A 12058-nucleotide genomic window follows, 5' to 3' on the forward strand; every position below is an offset into this window, starting at 1 on the left:
AAGATTTGAAGTAAAATTAATTAAGAAAATGCTACACATATTATTATGAAATTTTGATGAAGAATCTTTCTACATACTGTTACAGCGATCTACAGTAAGACTTTGATTTGCTGTGTAATTTTACCTTTATTAAGCGCTAAATTCGCGCATGGATCGCATCGACAATTAAAATAAGACAGAAACACAGGAATATAAAACAAACAAAATGGCGGACAAATAATTCCTTTCACGAACTAATGTTTTTTCTCCAGATCTTGTAAAAAAAAGATACAAAGATAAAACACTACACACTATGTGTTTTTCCTTCGCTTACTAACCATTTCTTTCAGCAGCCCACAGGAACTAAGAAATTTGCCATGAAATACTGAGGTTAAGATGATTAATGATGATGTTAAATTTAAGGATGCATATGATGTTCATTATGTTTTGCTATGAGGATATTTGTCGAATGATGCTGATACTATAAAGATTTTATGAAATGAATGATTTCTTTTCTATGAGATATATATATAGTGATGATGCTGTTTTATGATGTTATTATATAATGTATATGTATGTATAATATTTCAAGGTTCACTTGCTTAACTCGTTGTGGACACTGATTATAACTGATTTTGAGGAAAGTGACCAAGTATAATACACTTCTTACACTGTTCATTTTCTTCTGATGACCTGTAGATGATAATATTTTTTGTGCTTCTAATATATGCCCTTCACATTTACAGCCTAAATCTAACTGCACTTTACAGGTACAACCATCTTCATTAGTCATTCTCGTCCGTCTATGGCTTACTTTAGAGCACTAGTACACACACTAAAAAACGTTTTGCATCACCCAGGTTCCCATAAACCCTGAATATAGACGTTGACTGTAGATATTATATCACAGACACAGTCACTTTGACTATTCAGAGACGTCACTAAACCCGTCCAATGATGTAAACAACCATGCATGAGCAGCGCCTATTATATGGAGGGGTCCGACAGCCGATCAGTTCCAAACATTCCACCAGAAAGGAGGTACACGTCTCGTGTTGTTTCTTGTTCAACCATGCCTAGACAGTCAGTACCGTGGTTCGATCGCGTCCGCATTGTTACTTTGTACCAGGAAGGACTCTTAACAAATGAAGTGTCCAGGTGTCTCGGAGTGAACCAAAGCGATGTTGTTCGGACATGGAGGAGATAGAGACAGGAACTGTCGATGACATGACTCCCTCAGACATCCAAAGGACAGTGTATGACCGCTACCTACGGATTATGGCTCTGAGGAACCCTGACAGCAACGCCACCACGTTGAATAATAATTTTTGTACAGCCACAGGACGTCGTGTTATTACTCAACCTGTGTGCAATAGCTGCATGATGCGCAACTTTATTCCTCACGCCCATTTTTACAACCACGACATCATGCAGCGCGGTACAGATGTGCCCAACAACATCCTGAATGGATCGCTCAGGACTGCCATCACGTCCTCTTCACCGATGAGTGTCGCATATGCGTTCCACCAGAGAGTCGTCGGAGACGTGTTTGGAGGCAACCCGGTCAGGCTGAACGCCTTAGACACACCGTCCAGCGAATGAAGCAAGGTGGAGGTTCCCTGCTGTTTTGGGGTGGCATTATGAGGGGCCTAAATACGCCGCTAGTGGTCCTGAGAGGCGCCGTAACGGCTGTACGATACTTGAATGCCGTTCTCCGACCGATAGTGCAACCATAGCGGTAGCATATTGGTGAGGCATTCGTTTTCATGGACGACAATTCGCGCTCCCATCGTTCACATCGTGAATGAGTTCCTTCAGGATAACGACATCGCTCGACTAGAGTGGTCAGCGTGTTCTTCAGACAAGAACCCTATGGAACATGCCTGGAATAGATCGAAAAGAGCTGTTTACGGACGATGTGACCCACCAACCTCTCTGAGGGATCTACGCCGAATCGCCGTTGAGGAGTTTGACAATCCTGCCCAACAGTGGCTTGATGAACTTGTGAATAGTATACCACGACGAATACAGGCATTCATCAATGCAAGAGGACGTGCTACTGGGTATTAGAGATACCGGTGCGCAGAGCAATCTGGACCACCACCTCTGAAGTTCTCACTGTATGGTGGTTTAACATGCAATGTGTGGTTTTCATGAACAATAAAAAGGGCGGGAATGATGTTTACGTTGATCTCTATTTCAATTTTCTGTACAGGTTCCGGAAGTCTCGGAACCGAGGTGACGCAAACCTTTTTTTGTTGTGTGTAAGCGTTTTTTCATGTCTATGTTATTTTGTCACTATTTTAGAAAGCCCATGATCATACATTTTCATCTGTGTTATTTTGTATTGATTAGTAATGCATGACTATAGAAGCTTACAATTTATATTTTGCAGCTACAAAGTTCATTGTTACTTACCATAATACTATCCATACCCCAGCAGACATGGGCGCTCCCCCATACTTGGCAATGTATGCTACAAATATTTATCCATGGAAGATCAACTATGCATAGTAAGCCTTAGCTTGCCACGTGGTATTTACCTCTAAATTATCTTATCATTATGAGTTGCTATGCATTGTAGGCCTTAGCTTGCCACGTATTATTTATCACTCATGTATCTTAGTGGTTAGGCCTTGTGTTGCCGCTTACTAATGAAAACTTTCACACATTATAGTCATGTTCTATTACGGCCTAAGTTGCCTCTTAGTGTACTGTTTCATGTACTTTATTGCTATGATTTGCTGTGCATTGTAGGCCATAGCATATCACATACTATTTATTATTTTATCATTCATGTATCTTATCATTATGACCTATTTATGATATGCCTCATGTTGCCACTTATTATCTGTAAGTTCAAGCATCTTATTGAGTCTCCTTCAGAAATTCACTGTATAAGTTTGTATAATTTGATATTAGATATTATATGATGTAAATACTAAGAATAGATTTCGATCATAGAGACAAGTTCTCACCCACAGATTACTATCTTAGCTATAAACATTTTCTTTGATTTCTGTGGTAAATTATTCAGTCTAGGAGTTTGCCAACTTTTTGTACTAAGTACCATTACTTATGAATATTATATTAACCATCAATTGTTTACAGCACAGGCGTTGTCTGTGTTTTCATACTGACGCAGCCATGATTTTTCACCTGAGATATACCAGGCTGTCAGTTGCACCTTTTAGATCATACTTCTAAATGTTAGTACCTATCATTATCAATTAATCATTCCATTATAATCCTGTCCATCCACATGGTCATGGAATAATCAACTCAAGCATACATCTGTAACAATGTGTGACAATACCAATAACATGCTATCGAGGATATTCTTCAATAAATCATAAACTGTGATGATATGTCATTGCACGAGGATTGGACCTACGAGACTTTAGTGTGTCAGATGGTCGAGCTATTGTGGGTACTATATTTTCCCACAGACTTTACTGCAGATGCTCTAAACCACAAGATACACCTTCAGGCGACTTTGTGTAATGAACTTCGAGTGAAATGAGTTATTATAGCTACACTTATGATGATGTGGTACAGTTACTGTCCATTGACACTTAATGTGTGGAGTGCATGTAATCAGACTCATCTAAAACCATGACTGACTTCTATCCTGATTTAGTCCTTATTTCTTTCTCTTTACCTTATATTCTTTGTTATGATATATTTTGCACTGCATTTCTAAATAGACTCATAGCGATATGTTGCTTATGAGGCATATGCTAGGCTATCTGCCACTGTGCAATATGTTTCATGAATTATAGTGCACCTGAGCACTACTTGCAATGAATAATGTAAGTAGTATCTTTTTTCAGTACTACACACATGAAACAATGGCACTATTTTGTATTTTCTAGCTACATCTAGCTACATCTTTGTATGTAACCCCAAGTTTTATGTTGTATTTTTTGTAAAGATCATTTTTATGATATGGCTTAATAGTTGCAAGTCAGTTTCACAAAGATTTTCAAGTAAGATATTACAGCCATTCTCTTCAGTCATGTTGCGCCTCCAAAACCCAAGTCCTTTCAATTTAAAGAAATTCTAAATGTTTCCCAGTCAAAAATCTTGGATTTTGGCTTTTGCCACTGCAGTTAATTTAGTTGTTCTGAGAGCAGAACAACGGGTTATTCAAGGCGACACCAATACGGGGTAAGAAACTTTTCACACAGTCTATGGATTTTCGCATCAGGTCCACTTCTGTACTTATTAAGATTTATAGGGCCATAGTAAGATCGAGTAGGTCCGAATGTACTTACCTCTAATCTGTCATTATTGCACACAAGTTTCAATTAGTTTGAATTTACGAATATTGCTTTCTATCTAGTAGACAGACTGTTTAAAACAAGATCAGGTAAATATACAGATGCACGTAATCAGATACGCAGCCATCACACAACTTGATATAACTGTTCTTTGTTAGACATAAACATTACAAGGACAGACAAAGTAAAACGCTGAAGCGAAAGTAATTCTGATGATTAAGTTCAATATCATGCGGCATGGTTAGAAGCAAATTCAGAAAACTATTTTGCACTCCATTTAGTTTTTCAGAAATTGAGAGAGGTGTGTCGACGTTCGTTCCGTGTGCTGGTGTGTTACGTGTGTCCGAAAACTATTACTATTGCACGTACCAGAGATACCGGATCTCTATTGAATGGGTTGTTAAATGATAATTTTTGCTTTCATTGAGAGTTGATCGGTACAGCTTTGGGTCCGCAGCTCGTCGTCTAGTGGCTAGCGTTGGTGCCTCTGGATCATGGGGTCCCGGGTTCTATTCGCGACCGGGTTGAGGATTTTCTCTGCCCGGAGACTGGGTGTTTGTGTTGTCCTCATCATTTCATCATCATCATCATTACTATTCGTGGCAGTGGCTAGATTGGACTGAGTAAAAAATTGGACTGTGTAAAAACTGGAACTTTGTAGGGGCGCTGATGACCGCGCAGTTGAGCGCCCTACAAGCCAAACATCATCAGTGCAGCTTTGGAAAAAAAGCCCCATTGTGATGCCGAACGCTATAAGCGAGAAGACAGCACACACTAGCACTAAATGTTGCTTAATAATTTGTGTTATTCTTGAGGTACGATGGATTTTATCATTCTGTTGTGCTCATTTATATGAAAGTGTGTACCGTGTGGCTACTTTAAGAGATGTGCCTTCGATTCAGATAGAAATTTTTTCATGAGTATTAAATAATTCATTTTGCATATCACTACAGTATCAGGTCTATCTCATCATTTCCAAATAAGTGGTTCAAGCCTTTGTTTTTCTTTTGTGGCTGAGAAATTTGTGACCGTACCTTTTTACAAATCGAACGCTGCTGGCCTCAAGTAGAAAGCGGACTTTCTAGGTAAGACCTCACTCTTGATTCCTAGGAAAAATATTTGACATTAAGCTCAAGTGGGCACCTCACATGCGATCTATTGTTAATAAGTGTGAAGAAGAACGAAACGTATTTCGTATATGACTGGGAGCTGATTAAAGTATTCTACTCAAAATGTAGCGAGGGATTATTCTATCCAGACTGAACTATGGCTGTAAGCTATATTACAATGCATCTAAGATTTGTCTCATCATACTAGATAATCTTCAGTACGGTTTGGTTTTGGTTTTGTTTTGCTTTAGGGTGCAAAAAACAACTGGGGTCATGCCCGGCCAAGTCAAAACTATAGAACACGATACAGAGAGGATTAAAAAAAAAAGACTATACGTCAAGACATAACAGAAGACAGCCAAAAACAGTCACTTGAAAAAAGGGCTAAAAAACCAAACAGAAACGGAGGTCCAAAACTAAAAATTAAATGTCCTTTGTCAGGTTGCTTTGGCGAACAAAAATTAAAACGCGGTCGTCAGCGCGCGTCATTTGCTAAAACGGCCGATAATTTAGACGGCAACGTAAACGGTTAAAAAATGGGCAATCCGTCAGAAAGCGGCAGACTGTTAAGGCTTGGGCGCAATGTGTACAAAGTGGTGGGGTAGCGCCACTTATCAAATGGTTAAAAAGGCAGTGCCCAATATGCAGCCTAGTTAAAATGACATCCTCCCGGAGGGAGGGCCGAGAGGAGATTGTCCAAGCCACTGCGAGAGGCTTAATAAGCCGTAGCTCATTCCCGTGAAGCGAGGACCATTGGCGATGCCAAAGGGACGCCACCTCCTGACGGAGGGCAACACAGATATCAGTGGAGGGAATATAGGAACACGCGGGCTGAGGTACGAGGACTGCAGCCTTGGCAGCAGCGTCAACAGCCACGTTTCCTGGCAGACCGACATGACCAGGAACAGACAGAAACATCATACTGGCTCCACCAAGAGTTTTCCTGCATCCGCTGCACTAAGGGATGGGCGGTGTACAGCGTACATAGACTTTGAAGGGCGCTGAGTGAGTGTGAACAGAGGACACAATCGAAAAGTCTGTGTAGCTAGACATACTCTATGGCCTGATACAGGGCGAAAAGCTCGGTTGTAGATTCTGAGCATAGTGTCGGAAACCGATATCGAAAACCACGGGTGCCAATGACGAAGGCACACTCGACCCCACGGTCAGTCCGAGAGCCATCAGTGTATACAAAGTTACTGTCGCAAAGTTCCATGCAAAGGTTGTGAAACTGAAGGTGATAGGTTGAGGCTGGAGTAGTGTCCTTCGGAAGTGAATGAAGGCCAAGGTTAACATGGGCTGCTTCACGAAGACAAGATGGTGAAGGGTTCACAACCACCGGGAAAGGTGCAGGTAGTGTGAAGTTAAGCCGCCGTAGCAAGTGCAGAAAATGCACTTCAGGAAGTAACAGAGAAGAGAGACGCTCCCTGTACTGGCGATCAAAGGAATCGTCAAAGAAGGAGGCATAGGATGGGTGGCCACGCATGGCAGACAAATGGCACGCATACCTACTGAGAAGAAAGTCAGGAGTAGGACAGTGGTAGATCAACAGCTTCAGCATTCAGGCTCTCAACCGGGCTGGTGTATAAGGCGCCTGTGGCCAAATGGATGCCACTATGGTGGATAGTGTTGAGACGGCGTAAGCCATCTTACGCCGTGCAGACGCATAAACAAAGCACCCATAGTCGAGTTTCAAACGGACAAGGGACCGATACAAAGGGAGGAGGGTGGTTCGATGGGCACCCCAGGAAGTACCATTGAGGACACGTAGGACATTGAGGGACCACGTACAGTGGGCTGCTAGGTAAGACACATGGGAGGATCAAGAGAGTTTCCTATCGAACATGAGCCCCAGGAATTTCATAGTTTCAACGAACAGGAGCGCAACAGGCCCAAGAAGTAAAGATGGTGGGAGAAGCCAATTGCGTCGCCATAAATTCATATAGACGGTTTTGTCAGTGGAAAAGCGAAAACCATTGTCGATGATCCAGGAGTAAAGACGACCAAGACATTGCTGAAGACGCCGCTCAGTGAGACAGGTCCGTGGAGAACTACATAGGTGGCAAAATCGTGAACAAGAAGGTAGCTGGAGATGCCCGGCGGAAGACAGGCCATTACAGGGTTAATGGCGATAGCAAAGAGGACGACACTCGGGGCGGAACACTGAGGCACACCGTTTTCTTAGATAAAGCTGTCCGACAAGAGAGAACCCACACGCACCTTGAAAACTATGTCTTTTAAAAATGCCTGAAGGAAACATGGTAGGCGCCACTGAAAGAGTATGGAGGATACCAGTTCTCCAGCAGGTGTCATAGGACTTCCCCAAATAGAAAAACATGGGCACAGTGTGGGATTTTCGCAGAAAACCACTCATGACATGGGTGGACAAAGTAACTAGATGGTCAGCTGCAGAACGCCGCTCTCGAAATCCACACTGTGCATTCCTCAGTAAATTGCAAGACTCGAGCCACCATACCAGCCGTGCATGAATCATAGTTCCACCACCTTGCAAACGCAGCTGGTAAGAGATGGTTTTTGTCCTTACTAGGCTTAGGTACTGGTATGGCGGTGGCTTCACACCAGCGTCCGGGAAATGTGTCCTCTGAGCCGTTCGTACCTGTCTTGGAGCCATGTGTTCGACTCCTACCGCCGGCCGCGGTGGTCTTGCAGTTCTAGGCGCGCAGTCCGGAACCGTGCGACTGCTGCGGTCGCAGGTTCGAATCCTGCCTCGGGCATGGATGTGTGTGATGTCCTTAGGTTAGTTAGGTTTAAGTAGTTCTAAGTTCTAGGGGACATGACCACAGCTGTTAAGTCCCATAGTGCTCAGAGCCATTTGAACCATCGACTCCTGTCAACCCCTTTAGTGTAGTCATGAAAGATGCCTTTAAACAGTAGACAGCAAATGCTGACAGATGAATTTTGCAGTCAAGGCATGGTCTTCATAGATAGCCCTGTCTGCAAAAGGAGAGACTGCATATACACTCCTGGAAATGGAAAAAAGAACACATTGACACCGGTGTGTCAGACCCACCATACTTGCTCCAGACACTGCGAGAGGGCTGTACAAGCAATGATCACAAGCACGGCACAGCGGACACACCAGGAACCGCGGTGTTGGCCGTCGAATGGCGCTAGCTGCGCAGCATTTGTGCTCCGCCGCCGTCAGTGTCAGCCAGTTTGCCGTGGCATACGGAGCACCATTACAGTCTTTAACACTGGTAGCATGCCGAGACAGCGTGGACGTGAACCTATGTGCAATTGACGGACTTTGAGCGAGGGCGTATAGTGGGCATGCGGGAGGCCGGGTGGATGTACCGCCGAATTGCTCAACACGTGGGGCGTGAGGTCTCCACAGTACATCGATGTTGTCGCCAGTGGTCGGCGGAAGGTGCACATGCCCGTCGACCAGGGTCCGGACCACAGCGACGCACGGATGCACGCCAAGACCGTAGGATCCGACGCAGTGCCGTAGGGGACCGCGCCGCCACTTCCCAGCAAATTAGGGACACTGTTGCTTCTGGGGTATCGGCGAGGACCATTCGCAACCGTCTCCATGAAGCTGGGCTACGGTCTCGCACACCTTTAGGCCGTCTTCCGCTCACGCCCCAACATCGTGCAGCCCGCCTCCAGTGGTGTCGCGACAGGCGTGAATGGAGGGACGAATGGAGACGTGTCGTCTTCAGCGATGAGAGTCGCTTCTGCCTTGGTGCCAATGATGGTCGTATGGTGTTTGGCGCCGTGCAGGTGAGCGCCACAATCAGGACTGCATACGACCGAGGCACACAGGGCCAACACCCGGCATCATGGTGTGGGGAGCGATCTCCTACACTGGCTGTACACCTCTGGTGATAGTCGAGGGGACACTGAACAGTGCACGGTACATCCAAACCGTCATCGAACCCATCGTTCTACCATTCCTAGACCGGCAAGGGAACTTGCTGTTCCAACAGGACAATGCACGTCCGCATGTATCCCGTGCCACCCAACGTGCTCTGGAAGGTGTAAGTCAAATACCCTGGCCAGCAAGATCTCCGGATCTGTCCCCATTGAGCATGTTTGGGACTGGATGAAGCGTCGTCTCACGCGGTCTGCACGTCCAGCACGAACGCTGGTCCAACTGAGGCGCCAGGTGGAAATGGCATGGCAAGCCGTTCCACAGGAGTACAGCCAGCATCTCTACGATCGTCTCCATGGGAGAATAGCAGCCTGCATTGCTGCGAAAGGTGGATATACACTGTACTAGTGCCGACATTGTGCATGCTCTGTTGCCTGTGTCTATGTGCCTGTGGTTCTGTCAGTGTGATCATGTGATGTATCTGACCCCAGGAATGTGCCAATAAAGTTTCCCCTTCCTGGGACAATGAATTCACGGTGTTCTTATTTCAGTTTCCAGGAGTGTATTAATTACGGACTGTCTTCAGCAGAAAATCCAAAATTCCAGCCGTCTGCACCACCTTTGATGCTTGATGTATCACACACTATATGCGATGTTCTTCGCATTTGCCTTTATGTGAATGTGATTTTTGAGGCACTCAGCTGTCATTTCGAGGGACTGTAGAGGGTGTCTTCAGAAACAATGTGGGGATAGGAGCTCCTGTCCGTAGACATGCAGAGTGTCGAACTTACAGGCGCCATACTGTCGCTAGACCACACCTTCGGCAGCAAAAGTGCGTTTGTTCAGTGATGGACCATGGACAGAACGTGTGTTGTTCAGTGATCGTGATTGTCACGATCACCAGTGGAGGATCTGGAGCTAGCAACTGCGTAGACAGGCCTTGTATGATGCACGGATGTCTCGGAGGATGGCGATTTCGGACACGTGTTTCCATCTGGATCCCTCCAAAATCACCAATTTTACACTGTGTATGGTATCTTGTGTCCGAAACGGGTATCTACTGAGTCAACAAAGCATTGCACCCGTAGGAAACAACGACGCAGCAGTTAGCTACATGTTCCCCACTGGCGATCGTGGCAATCAGTCTGATCACTTGTGGCGTCGCAACTAGTGCGAGCGCACAGTTTTCTATCAAATATTTACTGTGAAATGTAGACAGACTGTAAAGTAGCCATCAGATTAGCATATGTGCTGTAGCGGGCAGATTACCGGTGTCCGTTCGTCTGACGTCACGACCATATGGCATGTCTGTACCGTGAGAATGTAAGACCTGTGCGCTAACTAGCCGCGTGTATAACGTGGAACTTTCATCTTTAATAACTTCTAACTGAGGAACCTGAGGAAATTAAAAGTTAATATACTAGTTTCTGTTATGAATAAAAATAAGTCATCCAAATTTGAGCTTTGAAACCTGCATATTTTGGAAATTAGAAAAATCTTACAGAAAACGCAAATTTCTACAATTTTCGAGTCTAAATAAATACCATTCTGTATAGATCACCTTCAGTGACCATCCAACTATGAAACAAAATCACCTTCCGTGCTTTTGTATTTATTTTGAGAATTTTACTTTTAGAAATTCACCTATAACTTTGTTAAAACCATAAATGTTTTGAATTTTTGTGAACAGTTATTTTATATGAGTAGGTGAGAGTGAATGAGTGTGCCTGAGTGAATGAAAGAGGGACATTCGCCATTCTTTGCAAGTGTATAAAATCTAGGTTGGAACTCGCAAGTGTTCAGACGATGTAACCGTGGGAACAGAGTCGCCAGTGGTTCCCCATCTTAGTGAATGTCGGATGTCCAAGAGTGTATGGTATTGTACAAGCAGCCAGAACGTTCGCGAGTATTTAAATAATTTCTGGAAATAAAGTAAAGTCTAGTTTTCCTTTCGGTTTGTTAAATTATACAGTAAATTTTGTGTAACAAGAAATCATGACGTAAATGATTCAGAAGTCATGACTGGTGCGTGCTAGATTTTGGCGCGAGGCGCACCCAAAGAGTTAATTCTGATTGGCTGTGTGATGTGTGAGCCAATGGGATGCGAGGACGGTTAGCAGACTAGGAGAGTGAGTCGCGAGTGGAGGGGAGTCGCGAAGGAACTGTGATCGAGAAGAGACATGCTTGATGTGTCCTCGCGAATAATGTGTAAAATGAAGTCATAAAACGGCTTCATCGGTTCGGTACTGTGCGATTTGAGACTGGAAGAGTCCAGTAACGCGTAGGGTGAGTGTGAGCGAGTTGTGACTTTTCGTTCCGCGAAAGACGCGAGTAACTTTAATAATTAAAAGCGGGGCGGTACTTCGTAAACTTTTACTAAGTGCTTATGGCGAGCATTAACGTTAAAAAACGAACTATTATTGAACATCGACTGCAAACGTGTATGTTAGAAAATCGTCTGTGTTGCAGTTAAGTAAATTCCGTAACTTTGAAAGCTAATTCTGGCGGGGTTTGAGTGTGGATAGAATTGTGAACTGAACTTTCTTCAAACGTAGATTAGCGGGCTGATGATCAGGCTTAAAGATAATAAAGAGCTTAAATAGAATTACCAACTTCGCGTTCTCGTTTGAGTAAACAATTACTACCATTCCAATAACTCAATTTATTTAGGAAGATTGCTCATAGATTGTATTTCAGCAAACATGTATCGCGGCCTCCGGTGAGCGGCTATTAAATTGCAGTTTCTTCAACACTGCTTTTCTGCAATTTTTCCAGTAGCTGCTATCAGGAGAGGCGAGTGCAGCAACTACCTAAGAAACGAGGTAGGTGGATTTTCTTTCAGGGAAAGGAAA

Source organism: Schistocerca gregaria, chromosome 4 (genome assembly GCF_023897955.1).
Source record: "Schistocerca gregaria isolate iqSchGreg1 chromosome 4, iqSchGreg1.2, whole genome shotgun sequence".
Taxonomy (NCBI): Eukaryota; Metazoa; Arthropoda; class Insecta; order Orthoptera; family Acrididae; genus Schistocerca; species Schistocerca gregaria.